Genomic DNA, 12,366 nt, shown 5'->3' with positions numbered 1-12,366 from the left:
GACAGGTCCTGGAAATGTTCTTGTTATCTTAAAGCACTGAGGTAATGCACCCCAGAATGCCTGCTATTACTCCCTTTCACAGGGTGCAGCATGCGCTTCCCCAAATCTGCCCTAGGCCAACAACTAGCAAAAGAGGGAGGTTGGACATGGCTCTGTCCCACCTGACTAGACCCCCCTAGGGCAGCCAGTGCTTTGACTCCTCCATATCCTTGAGCTCTGGGTGAGCAAGGACTGAGGTTGTGGTGGCCCCTTTCATAAACAGGTGCATAAGATGAAGGCTCCTTGCACTTCTTTTCCCCCTCATACACCTGTGCACAGGCAGCCACAATCTGGTCTTTAGTCAGAAATAATCTCAAGCAGCCCATGCTTAGTAGCATAAGAAATAAGCAGACTGCTGAACTTTGCATGTATCAGAGAGTCATTGTGAGAAACTGAATAAATGATTTTTAAAGACATGCTTATAAATCATTAAACTGACATGGTCTGGGTTTGTTTTGCAAGCTGGAATGGAAATTGTAACATCCGTATTTCAAAATACACACTCACCCTTACACTCCTATTTCCTGTGGATCACTGCCAGCTTTAACCTTTCATTACTTGAGAAGCTGTGTGTTACATTTATTTGGTAGAGTGAGCAAACAGATGACTGCAGCAAATCCAGGGAGCTCTTAAAACTATCTGGTGAAATCAAGATAACTGCATTTCAAACATCTCCTGGGACCTTCTGAAATACAGTATTCACCTGTTACCAGCTGTTTTACTTATTTTTATCTTAGTGGGGCTAGTAGAGGCTCATCTCTGTCCTTTACATCTGCCAAAGTCTGAAGCCTGCTCCGCCTCCATTATATTAAACACAATGGAAAAAGGGCAAGCTAAGAGTTCAGCCTTGGAAGCATGCTGTCAAGAGGCTTAAGATTTATTGGTGTGTCTTTGAGTGGCCATGTTGTATCTGCCAACTGGTGCCAGACATCAGAACAGATAACCAATTAGTGGAGTACCCCATCTGGTGGATGAATATGATGTTGGTGTGCTCTGCACATTCAGGGCCTGATCTTTAAGCAAGTTAGATGTGCAAAGTGCACAGTCAGATTATGAGCTATTACAGGCATTGCATGTGCAAATCAGGTAATTCTTCACACCAGTGGCATCAAAACATATGACCCAAGCCACGTACCAACAGCTACACTATTAACTTACTTTAAATTTAGGACCTGCATTCATTACTGAGTCAAATGGGACCTCTAAGCAAGCAAGTCAAAAGGGAAACTCCTCCTAGCTGAGCTATGTCTTAGCTAAAAGTTACTCTCTGCATATATTATAGGTGTCATGACCAGAACAAGGACGGTCAGACCTAGTGGTTGGAGCAGAAATCAGGCCAAGTCAGGTACTAGGAGGTCAGAGTCCGATATAGGCCACAGGACAGATCAAGGTTCAGGTGCCAGGAGACGGGTAGGGTCAAGCACCGATTACAGATCGCAATCAAAGATCAAAGCCAAGGACAAAGCAGGGTTGGAACCTGGAGTCTAAGGTCTATTACAAGCAGGGGCAGACAAGCAGTCTGTGTTGTTGCTCAGACAGCTTCTCATCATGGCTTCCTGGTTTAAGTATTGGTTCCAGCCAATCAGTGGGTTGTGAGGGGTCCCCACCTAGGTTCTGCTGGGCGGTACTTCCTGCCAAGGCCAGCCTCACAAGGTCCTCCTGGAGGAGTCTAGCCCTAGCCTCCAGTGGTGCTGCAGCCGTATTAGCAGCACACCACCCCCACAGTCCCAGGTTCTAACGATAGGGCTAACAAACAGAGATAGCAGGAGACTCAGAGCTGTTTAGATCAGGAGGTAGCTAAACACTCTTTTCAGCATATCATTCCTATTGGTGAAAGTGGGGAGACTCATACCTTGGCTGACATGAAGTTTGTGCTTGAAGCTGCTTGCTGCTAAGCTGATTATTCAGTTACAAAGTGTGCTGGTTGCCGCCAGCTGGGCCATGAGCTCTGAAGTATTTTTTACCTCTGACTGCAGCTCCTCTCAGTGATTGACATGATGCACTGCTTTCCTCAGTGCAGCTACTTAGCCATAAGAACATAAGAAGGACCATACTGGATCAGACCAAAGGTCCATCTAGCCCAGTATCCTATCTTCCGACAGTGGCCAATGCCAGGTGCACCAGAGGGAATGAACAGAACAGGTAATCATCAAGTGATTCATCCTCTGTCTCCCATTCCCAGCTTCTGGCAAACAGAGGCTAGGGACACCATCCCTGTCCATCCTGGCTAATAGCCATTGATGGACCTATCCTCCATGAATTTACATCCTGGCTAATAGCCATTGATGGACCTATCCTCCATGAATTTATCTAGTTCTTTTTTTAACCCTGTTATAGTCTTGGCCTTCACAACATCGTCTGGCAAAGAGTTTCACAGGTTGACTGTGCGTTGTGTGAAGAAATACTTCCTTTTCTTTGTTTTAAACCTGCTGCCCATTAATTTCATTTGGTAACTCCTTGTTCTTGTGTTATTAGAAGGACTAAATAACACTTCCTTATTTACTTTCTCCACATCATTCATGATTTTATAGACCTCTATCATATCCCCTCCATAGTTATCTCTTTTCCAAGCTGAAAAGTCCCAGTCTTTTTAATCTCTCCTCATGGAAGCTGTTCCATATCCCTAATAATTTTTGTTGCCCTTTTATGAAGCTTTTCCAATTCCTAATATATCTTTTTTGAGATGGAGCGACCACATCTGCACGCAGTATTCAAGATGTGGGCGTACCATGGATTTATATTGAGGCAATATGATATTTTCTGTCTTATTATGTATCCCTTTCTTAATGATTCTCAGCATTCTGGTCACTTTTTTGACTGTCGCTGCACATGGAGTGAATGTTTTCAGAGAACTACCCACAATGACTCCAAGATCTCTCTCGAGTGGTAACAGCTCATTTAGACCCTCATAGTCTTGGCTATGAGGATGTGGTAAAGTGACTGTTGACTGGATTTTGCTTCTTTCATCCATTGCCATTGGTATCCATGTTACTCTGTTTCTGCAAGGTGGATTTTGTTTTCTTTTATTGTTTTTTAAAGTTACTATGAAGCAGACAATGAGTGGCTTATGACATAGCCGTTCACATTTACTATAAACACTTGCACACTGCGGTTCAGCTGACAATACCATGATCAGCTACTGCTACACTGTCTCAAAGAACATTTCCATAGCTTGAGGAAATTAAAAAAAAATTGGAGGCAATTACAGTGTATGTTACTAGAACTGCAGGTGTTTTGAAAACCAACCACTCTAACTGAAGGGCCTAAATATGGATTTAGGAGCCTAATTTTAAGTACCCGAGTTTGAAAATATTGGCCTGAATAAATGTTAATAACTAATAATTAGACCTTCTCTCCTGACAAATCTGACTCCTGTGTTCGTGCCAGACATTCAAGATGGGTGGCTAGAATGTTAGGGTTACTTGGAGGATTTCATTTTAGATAGGACTGTTCAAGAAATAACAGGAAGAAGGATTTTATAAGTTTTACTTTTCTGTGCCTGCCAAGCCACAGGAAGGTTTGAAAGTCAGTCTGACCTTTTGTGTGTCTGATCTAGGTCCAACAGGGAATGAGTGTAGGAGAGCTGTGAGAGACACACTTAATGGGAAGGCTGTTACAAACATAGCAAAACAAATAAGAGAGGCTTGATTTTGTTTTTTGTTGCAGAAACTATAGCGCTGTGGCTTCTGGGTGCCAAAAGGCAACATTTTTACTAACTAAAATCTGTGAAATGTGGATAGTGGCAATATAGAAAGATGAAAGTGAAAGGCATTGTATTACGTTCTTGCATGTATTAGGCCACAAAGAAAATGCTGCTTCTGGGTGTGTATTTTTTACCCTCCTCCCACTGAGCTGTTCATGCATCTTCTCTTCTGTGCATCATCTTCATCCAATCTAAATTCTAAGGGTTTAGCACGGTAATGCTCAGTTTTCAAGTGGAAGTCACAGATTTGAATGGTGAATTGAAGTATTTCTCCCACACCTTTCTGTCCTGTTGGGAAGTCAACAGACATGTCATCTCCTGGGAACTGGGGAAATTGTAAGTCTCTTGCATGGAAAAAAGACCCTAACAGCCATGTCAGGGAGGATGTAGTGCTCTCTTCCTTGTCGAAGTTCCTGGGCAGCCACAAGTGTAGGGTTACCATATTTTCAGTGTCCAAAAGGAGGACACTCCATGGGGCCCCGGCCCCGCCCCCAGCCCCACCCCTGCCCCCGCCCCAACTCCACCCCTTCCCCAAAGTCCCCGCCCCAACTCTACCCCCTCCCCTGTTTCCCGCGAACATTTGATTCGCGGGAAGCCTGAAGCAGGTAACGGGGGGGTGGGGGGGAGGAGGCGCGGCCCAGTCTGGCCCCCCCAGCGTCTCCAGCCTGGGTTGGCTCGGGCCCTGGGGTGCCGGCCCCGGGCCAGCCCCCAGCCAAGCATCCCCAGCCCGCCCAGCACTGCCGGTCCCCAGCCCGGCCCTCGGCTCGGCACCGCCGGCCCGGCCCCGGCCCCCAGCTCGGCACCACCAGCCCGGCCCCGGCCCCCAGCTCGGCACCACCGGCCCGGCCCCGGCCCCGCCGGCCCGGCCTCCGGCCCCCGGCTGAACCCCCCCCCCGGCGGGGCTCTGGAGCCCAAAAAGCCGGACATGTCCGGGAAAATCCGGACATATGGTAACCCTACACAAGAGTTAGATACCAGTTTATGGCCAGGATTGCCATTGACCCCTAAACTTGCTGAACAGTTCAATTTTGACATAACTGCCCAGCATCTGTGAGCTCAACTTGCAGTACACTTGAAAATTCCCTAATTTATTTCAGGCATCACTACATTTGGATGCATGGAGACAGCATGGCAGGATTAGAATGTCAACACACAATGATTGGTTATGAAGCGATGACATAAAGTCATCACACACTGATGTGTGTCAGTAAGATACAAGTGTTGAAATTCAGACCCCTGGCATTAGTGTGATATGTGTTTTTCCCATAGAACAAGTACAAGGATCAGGGATCAACTGTTAGAGATTTCCTTTGTAAAAGATCACTTTCATTTCTGAGTATAAAAGGAGATGTATTTCCTCGGGCCCATCTGATGTGTCTGTATGTATCAACCCCCACTCTCACCTCCCTGGGCACCCACATACCATGGGCAATTCATTACGCTCTCATATGGAAAGTTCAAACAACAAGAAAGAAACACCCCCCCCCCCATACTGCACTTTTTACTATTGAACTGAAACATGTATGAGTCCTTTCTCTTTGAATAATTCCTTAAAATAAACGGATGTCATTTATATGAGAATAGACCCTTGAAATAATGTGTAACCCACCAACTCTTACTTAAAGCACTTTCTGGGGTATGCTGAATTATATGCATAGAAAAACCAAAAATTCCTTTGGTTTCATAAAGGTGGAAAACTATGGTATGGAACAATGGCCACCTGATGCATTTCCTTTGAAATAATTGGGGATGATATACTGTGTGCTTATCCATATCGCTTTTGCTTGGTAAACATTATATTTAATCATTTTAAATTAGTTTTTATCTAATTGGCTTTTTTTCTTCTGAAGCCTCTAAGAGCTTCTATATAAAGTCTGGTTTGAGAGTATTTCTGCAGGGAGATATTATTTGAGAACATCAACAATCAAAAATTTTTATACAATAATACTAGGAAGTCTGAATTGTGTAGTATGGCTGCTGACCCAAAAACAAGTCAACAGCCAGCCTAGAATCTTTAAAAAAAGAAAACCCACACACGCTGTCCTTTGTAATTTATAAATTAATGTATTGGTTCATTTTAGTAGCCTCTTGGGAGATAAAGGTTCAGAGATGGGTTCAGTTCTAGATTTTTTCACAGTTAGACAAAAGCCATGAGAAGATTGCCTGCTTGAGGTACTCTGTACTTTATAACCTGCTGTCACCAAGTTGTAACCAATTCTCCTAGCTTTAGGATTTACTTGTAGTGCACATATATCAGTTGTTAATAAAAGCAAATGCCCACAAGGAATACTGTATCTTACATTAGAACTTTAATGACTAGAAAGGAATTACAAAGTAAAAATAAACCAGTGACAGAGTTCTACCCTAATCAAGATTACCTCTGGAATACGTTAGGTCATGCATAGATCACACATATATAATTCTGACGTTGCCACTGGCTGAAGCTCAGGAAAGTATCAACTTTTAATTCTTTGAAGCCAAATCAGGTCAAACCAATTCACCTTGTCCCCATTTCCAGCTTCTGAGGCGTTTCCCTGTTTTCCTCTGAGTTTTCTGTGTCTCCCATTTCCTGAATTCTATAGATCCAGTTTGGCTACAAACTGCCATCTGCACTGACAGTTTAACAGTTTCAGCAACAGTTTGTGTGTCGTGTGGGGGCGGGGGGAGGATAGATAGGTGGATGCGGCCTAGTAGAGATCCATTGCTAACAACCATTGTCAGGAAGTGGTCTTTTCCTTAATGTAGATTGCGTTCAGTCCATGATGAGTTACTTTCACACTGAGATTGCACAGAGAATTATCTTTAGTTTATCTATGCTCAATTTACACATTCTTTTAATGAAATAAATCCTTAAAACACAAACCACATTGTTATTATAATATGTTACATGACCAAATAACAGCAGCTATCACAAAAGTTACATTCTCCTAAGAGCAAAGCAGAACTTCACCACAACGCCATCTGGTGATACTGAAAAATGCACATTTGAACTCAGCTTTGAGAGTTTTTCACAGGAAATCAATTCTAGCCTTAGGGCTTGTCAACACACAAAAACTGTACTATTTTACTATGCTTGTATAGTTAAAGCAGTGTAACTCCCCTAGTGTGGGCACAGTTATGCTAGTATAAAAGTGCTTATACTGATATAGCATATTCCTGCACAGGAGGGGAACACCAGCATTAGGCACCTGCATATCAATACAACTGTGTCTATACTGGAGAATGTATTGATTTTAACAATTCTGGTAGAAAAATCACACCTCTAACCAAAATAGTTACATCAGTACAAAAGCTATATGTAGGACAGGCCTTTTGAACAAATTGTTCCAATCTGGGTGCTTATGGTTAGACTCTACAACCCATAGTTAGGTGCCTAAATAAAAGGGGCCTACTATGCCGTGGTCATGACCACTTAAAAGTCCACTCATGTCAGTGGGAGCTGCGGGTGTTCTGCACCTCTGAAAATGAGGCCATTTTTACTTAGTCGCCTCAATATGGGTTTCAGGGCAACTTTACGCACCCAGGTTTGAAATCTTTGGCCTTATGCAAGGGAGTGCCCTGCTGGCTGACTAATGTAAACTCTCCTGTTATAAAATGCTTATTCTGGCAGGGAGTGGAGAAGATTAATGGCAATTAGGTACCTCCAACTGAACTTTTAAAATGTAGTTTCCTTATACAATTGACTTTTTTTTTTAGGTCACTAATTTTATACAATACAGGGAGGTTAACTCAGATAAGTGATCATTTTACAAACTGTCAGAGAGTTGAAACACACTGCTTTGCATTGCTTGGAGTGGGAGCAGGAAGGATCTCTCAAGAATGTACTGGTGTTGTCCAAAGTCAGAGGGAAACTGGTTCTGAAGAGGAATGGTGATTTAGTCTTTTGAGTCTCTGCACTTGCTTAGTTATGGATCTCTCTCTCAGATTAGTTCTCTCAATGGTCTTATAGTGTAACCCTTTAAAATTACATTGTTTTGTTCCATATTAAAGATTTTATTGATGACTTCCATATCAAATTTGCTTAGTGCATCGATTCAAAAAAGGTTTCTTTTTAACTGCCATCTCAGCAAGCTCAACCTGGAAACTGAGAAAAATCTTCTTTTGTGCAAATTAAGTTCTAAAATTAGAATTTACCTGACAATTTTGTTTATGATGTATGAGGTGGAATAGAATCCAATTTATTATCCATGTAGTGTGTTGGATATACAGTGTACCCTCTTTTAGTCAGAAAAGTAATTGTGTAAACATGGTACCATCTTACTTAACAATTTCACATAGCTTCTCCCATCGAATCCACAGCCATTATTTTAGATTGCAGCACTAACAAGGAGAAACTTATTTTTGTTAGTAAAATAAGCAAAGATAACTCCCAGGATACCCAGGGAGCAACATTTGGTAGAAAAATGATGGTACCATTTCATTACTTTTCTGAATGAACCTGCACTTTAAAGAGGGGACACTATGCAGTCAATATATCACATGGGAGTTCTACTGGTTAATTGAGGCCCAGAATCTGATTCTTGGGGTACCACTATTTAATTTTCTCATTCTGATGATAGATCCCGGACCAGCTGAGAAACACGTATCAACTGATCCTTAAAGCAGCAGCAGCAACAACAACAACAACACAAATAGCAGCTCTGGCTCTGGGTTGAAAATGGCAGTATTAAAAGGGGGGGAAATGAGAGAACTGCTGCTCTTAGATCCTGATCCTGCGAGGTATTAAGAATCCTCAGTTCACATTAAGATAAACAGAAGTTGAGGGTGCTCAGAAATTCAGGCTCAGGCTTTTACATATTCTTCTTGTTGATACCAAAAGCTGGCTGCTATGTCCAGATTCTACATTGTTGTTATAATTAATAGGCAGATGTCATTACAGAACACTTCCTTTATTGGACGGCAACAGTTAAAATTGCCAAATGTTACCCAATAAGGAAGATTGCATATCAGTCTCTGCGTGTCAGTTCACTGAGATACAGAGAGAGGAAAAACAGGAGCAGAACATGTTTTATTTATTTTTAAGGTCAATGCTCTCAATCCAGAGCTGGAAAAGAGATGTTGGATGTCTTTTAAAAGGAGGGTTTCATCGACTGAGCATTAGCTAAAGATACTTTTAAATATTCTGTTTCTGAGGCAGTTTAAGTAAATTTGGGCAATAGGAGTTAAGAAATTGTAAACACATTTGTCCAGCATATTACAGAAATCACATCAGCCAAAATGTGGGTATATTTGTGTCTCTAAAAAGAATACTTCTCATAACCATTTATATCCCAGACAACACCCACTTCTCAGCTGTGCCAAAATGCATACAGTGACTGTGATGTGGACAGCTATGTACAAGAGTGACTTGAGTTCACAAAACTGTTTTCATAGGCCATTAACTTAAGCCTGCAATCCATGTGACTGATAGGGTAGTCAGACTTCTCAGAAAGCAATAAGCAAAAAGGAACTTTCTCTTTTGTCTGACTTAGATTTGTGCCCATGCAACTTGGTTTGTGGGCCAAATTTTGTTCATAATTACGATTCACATTTAGAGTAACATGACTGCAGTGTTACTTGAATTTTTACTGGTTTCAGTGAGAGAAAAAATTGGCCTATGAGTTTCAGTACAGTTACTCCAGAAGAGCATTTGGCCCAGAATACTTAGCAAGTGTGCCAGAAACTTAATTGTTATTGAGATAGTACAAAGAGAAGGCAAAGCCATGGTGGCAAAAGCAGGCATTAAGCACTATTTCTTTTAACATTTCCATACACAATCTCTTTCTTTCTTTCTTTTTTTCTTTCTCACACACACAATTGTTTTTATGATCATCATATATTATACACAAATGTGTATTATATATTATGTGTGTGTGATTCCAAATATTAAAAGGAAATAGACAGATGCTACTTAATGCTGCTGTTTTTATGGTGTTTGCTATGACGAACTTTCCTTTTCCAGTGTGTATGTAATATATACACACTTGCTTTGGGGGCCAAATGTTTAAAAACATTCCATTTGTGATTTAATGGCACTTAGAGACATATTCCTTTGCGTAATAAGCACATGTGATTCCTCTTAGAGATAATGGGAGTAATATACAATAAGCAAGAAATATACACATAGATTTCAAACCCTTTGGCATGAGTAAATTCAGCAAAGGAAATGTCGCAAGGCAAAATTGGGTTGGGAATGTCTGCATTGGGAAGGACTGTTCTCTTGTGAGCAAGAAGGTGTCCTTTATCAGAGCTAGCATGTCATTTGGAAGATGCCCCTCTTTGATAGTAATGGTGTACAGTATTTAAAATGGCATAGTACTAATTAATCTTAAATTCATCTGATTCAAAAGTGGTAGTAGATGCATGTCTGGGAGTATTGCTGCTTGACTGAGGGTTTACAGTCACTGTCAGCATTAGATTCTCTGCACCTATGTGCAAGGTAGGTAAAACAAAAATAGAAGCAATCTGGATTTCTAATGATGGCGCTGAGCTTTCATTGTCTCTGTACAAGAAAATAGATCCCTGGCGAAGGAAACTGGGGAAAATAAATAAAAATAAGCCTTAAGGGGAAAAAATGTAGGTTCAATAAAATAGCACTTTATGGACATTCTGTAAGGTAAATTGCTGGTACTAAAAGTTGTATGTATGAAAATTGGAACCCCTATTGTTAACTTTTATGTATGAAAAGAAATAGGTCAGTGACTTTGTTTCCATGGTGACTATTATTGAAATAAAACAAACTGACACCAATGCTGATTTATTTTCCTATGCAGCGCCTTCTTCTAAAATCACTTTAATCTGAGGTTGCTACTGGATATAAACATGATGCCAGAAGAGAGCTCTTGCAATATGACCTTTTGCTGTTCATTAATGGGAAAAAATGTTTTAAAAAATCACATCAAAACAGTTCAGGTTTGTGAGCAGGTGGTGATCCCTGCTACCCTGCTCCAAAATTGTCAGCACATGTGTCAGTGCTATCTCATCCCCTCCCTGGGATTTGGCTTTACTAACAACTGAAACTCCAGCCCAAGCTTCCCCCCCCCCCAAGATTGGTTGTTTCTAGGATCCTCACTGCTCAGGCCCAGGTCCTAGATTCCAATGACCGGAGGGGCCACTTCCATCCCCCTTTATGCCCAGAGTGGGTAAATGGTCTGAACTTAGCACAGTAAATCAGGGCTCATTAGAGGAAAGTGGTTGGGGTGCTAGCTGGAGAGAGGGGTTCAATTCCCTGTTCCACCACAGACTTCTTATGTGACCTTGTCTGAGTCACTTAGATAGTCTAGGCCTCCATTCCCCATATGTAAAATGAGAATAATAGCACACGTGTTGTATATTAAAGCTTTGGAAGGGCTCAGGTAACAGGGGCCATATAAGTACTTTTGGTAGATAAAATCTCCCTGCAGGATTCCAGCACTTCCTAACACAATAGGTATACAAAAGAACTCCATCATCCTATTACAGGTCCATACCTTTCCCTCAAAGCACACAAATTAATACACATGCCACACATAGGGTAAGAGTATGCTTAGGCCTGTATGGATGTGGAAGTGGGGAAAAAGAACCTCACAGGAGGCAGACTGACTGTGGTCTATGTGCGCCCTTTAACACAAGGTCTACATCAGGTTAGAGGTTGAACATGCATTATTTTTATTTTTCAGAAAGGCACAGGCTAGATCTACTATAATCATGTTCAGTATTGTCAGCCTGCCATAAGGAGAGAGCTGCATTAGCCTCTCTGGATGGAGATTTGAGAGGTGTCCAGCCTGGTTGTGATATTCCTGAAGTCCTTATTTGTATGTGTTCCTATTGGAATTCGTGTGCAAGAAAAAGCAATAGGGAAGACAGTAAATGACTGACATAAAATATACATGTCTGCAAGAAAATAGAAAACTCCAATAGCAGAGTTTTCTCAAGGTGAATTCCTTTTCCCCTGCCCTTGTATATGTACGGTGAATTCAGTGACTTCAGTGGGAGTAAAATTGAACTCCAGCTACTTTCCTTTTTCTAACAGAAAGCTTGAACCCTGAGCCCACACAGCCATTTACTGATGCTTTTGGTCAGGAAGAGTTTTATTTGCTTATATGGTTTTATTTATTTATTTATTTTATTTGCTTCTTTCTGAAATTATTTTCAGTCAGTTTTGAATGGAAATCTGGATTTAGCAGTAGTAAAAACCCTGCAGAAGTGACAGCTGTTTCTCTTGCTTGCAATTCTCCTGAAAGCACCCTGGTGTAGATATATATTTTTAACGTAAGAAATGGTTCCCACTCAAGACTTTTTGGCTCTCTGACAAACAGTAATGGAGAGTCACTGCTTCTGAAAATTGGGAACAGCATATTGTAGGCTGCACTACGGAGAACTGCTCACCTTTTTATTTTTAAACTAAAAAGTGATCTTTTTAAGTTCACTGAGTAGCAGACTGTGCCACTCAATAATAGCCCTTTCAGCAAAACATGAACTTTCCAGTCATTCCTTAAATTAAATGCTAAGGAAAACAACGCAGATAAAATACTCCCCCCACCGCCCCTTCCCAACCTCTGTAAAATGAAAAATTATAGGGTAGCCACCTGAGTGTTTCATGTAATGTTAATATTATGACTAACTTCCCTCCCCTTGCCATTGTCCCTTGAAAAGGTTTAACTAGT

This window comes from Trachemys scripta, chromosome 2 (assembly GCF_013100865.1).
Source record: "Trachemys scripta elegans isolate TJP31775 chromosome 2, CAS_Tse_1.0, whole genome shotgun sequence".
Classification (NCBI taxonomy): Eukaryota; Metazoa; Chordata; order Testudines; family Emydidae; genus Trachemys; species Trachemys scripta.
This window is presented reverse-complemented; position numbering follows the sequence as displayed.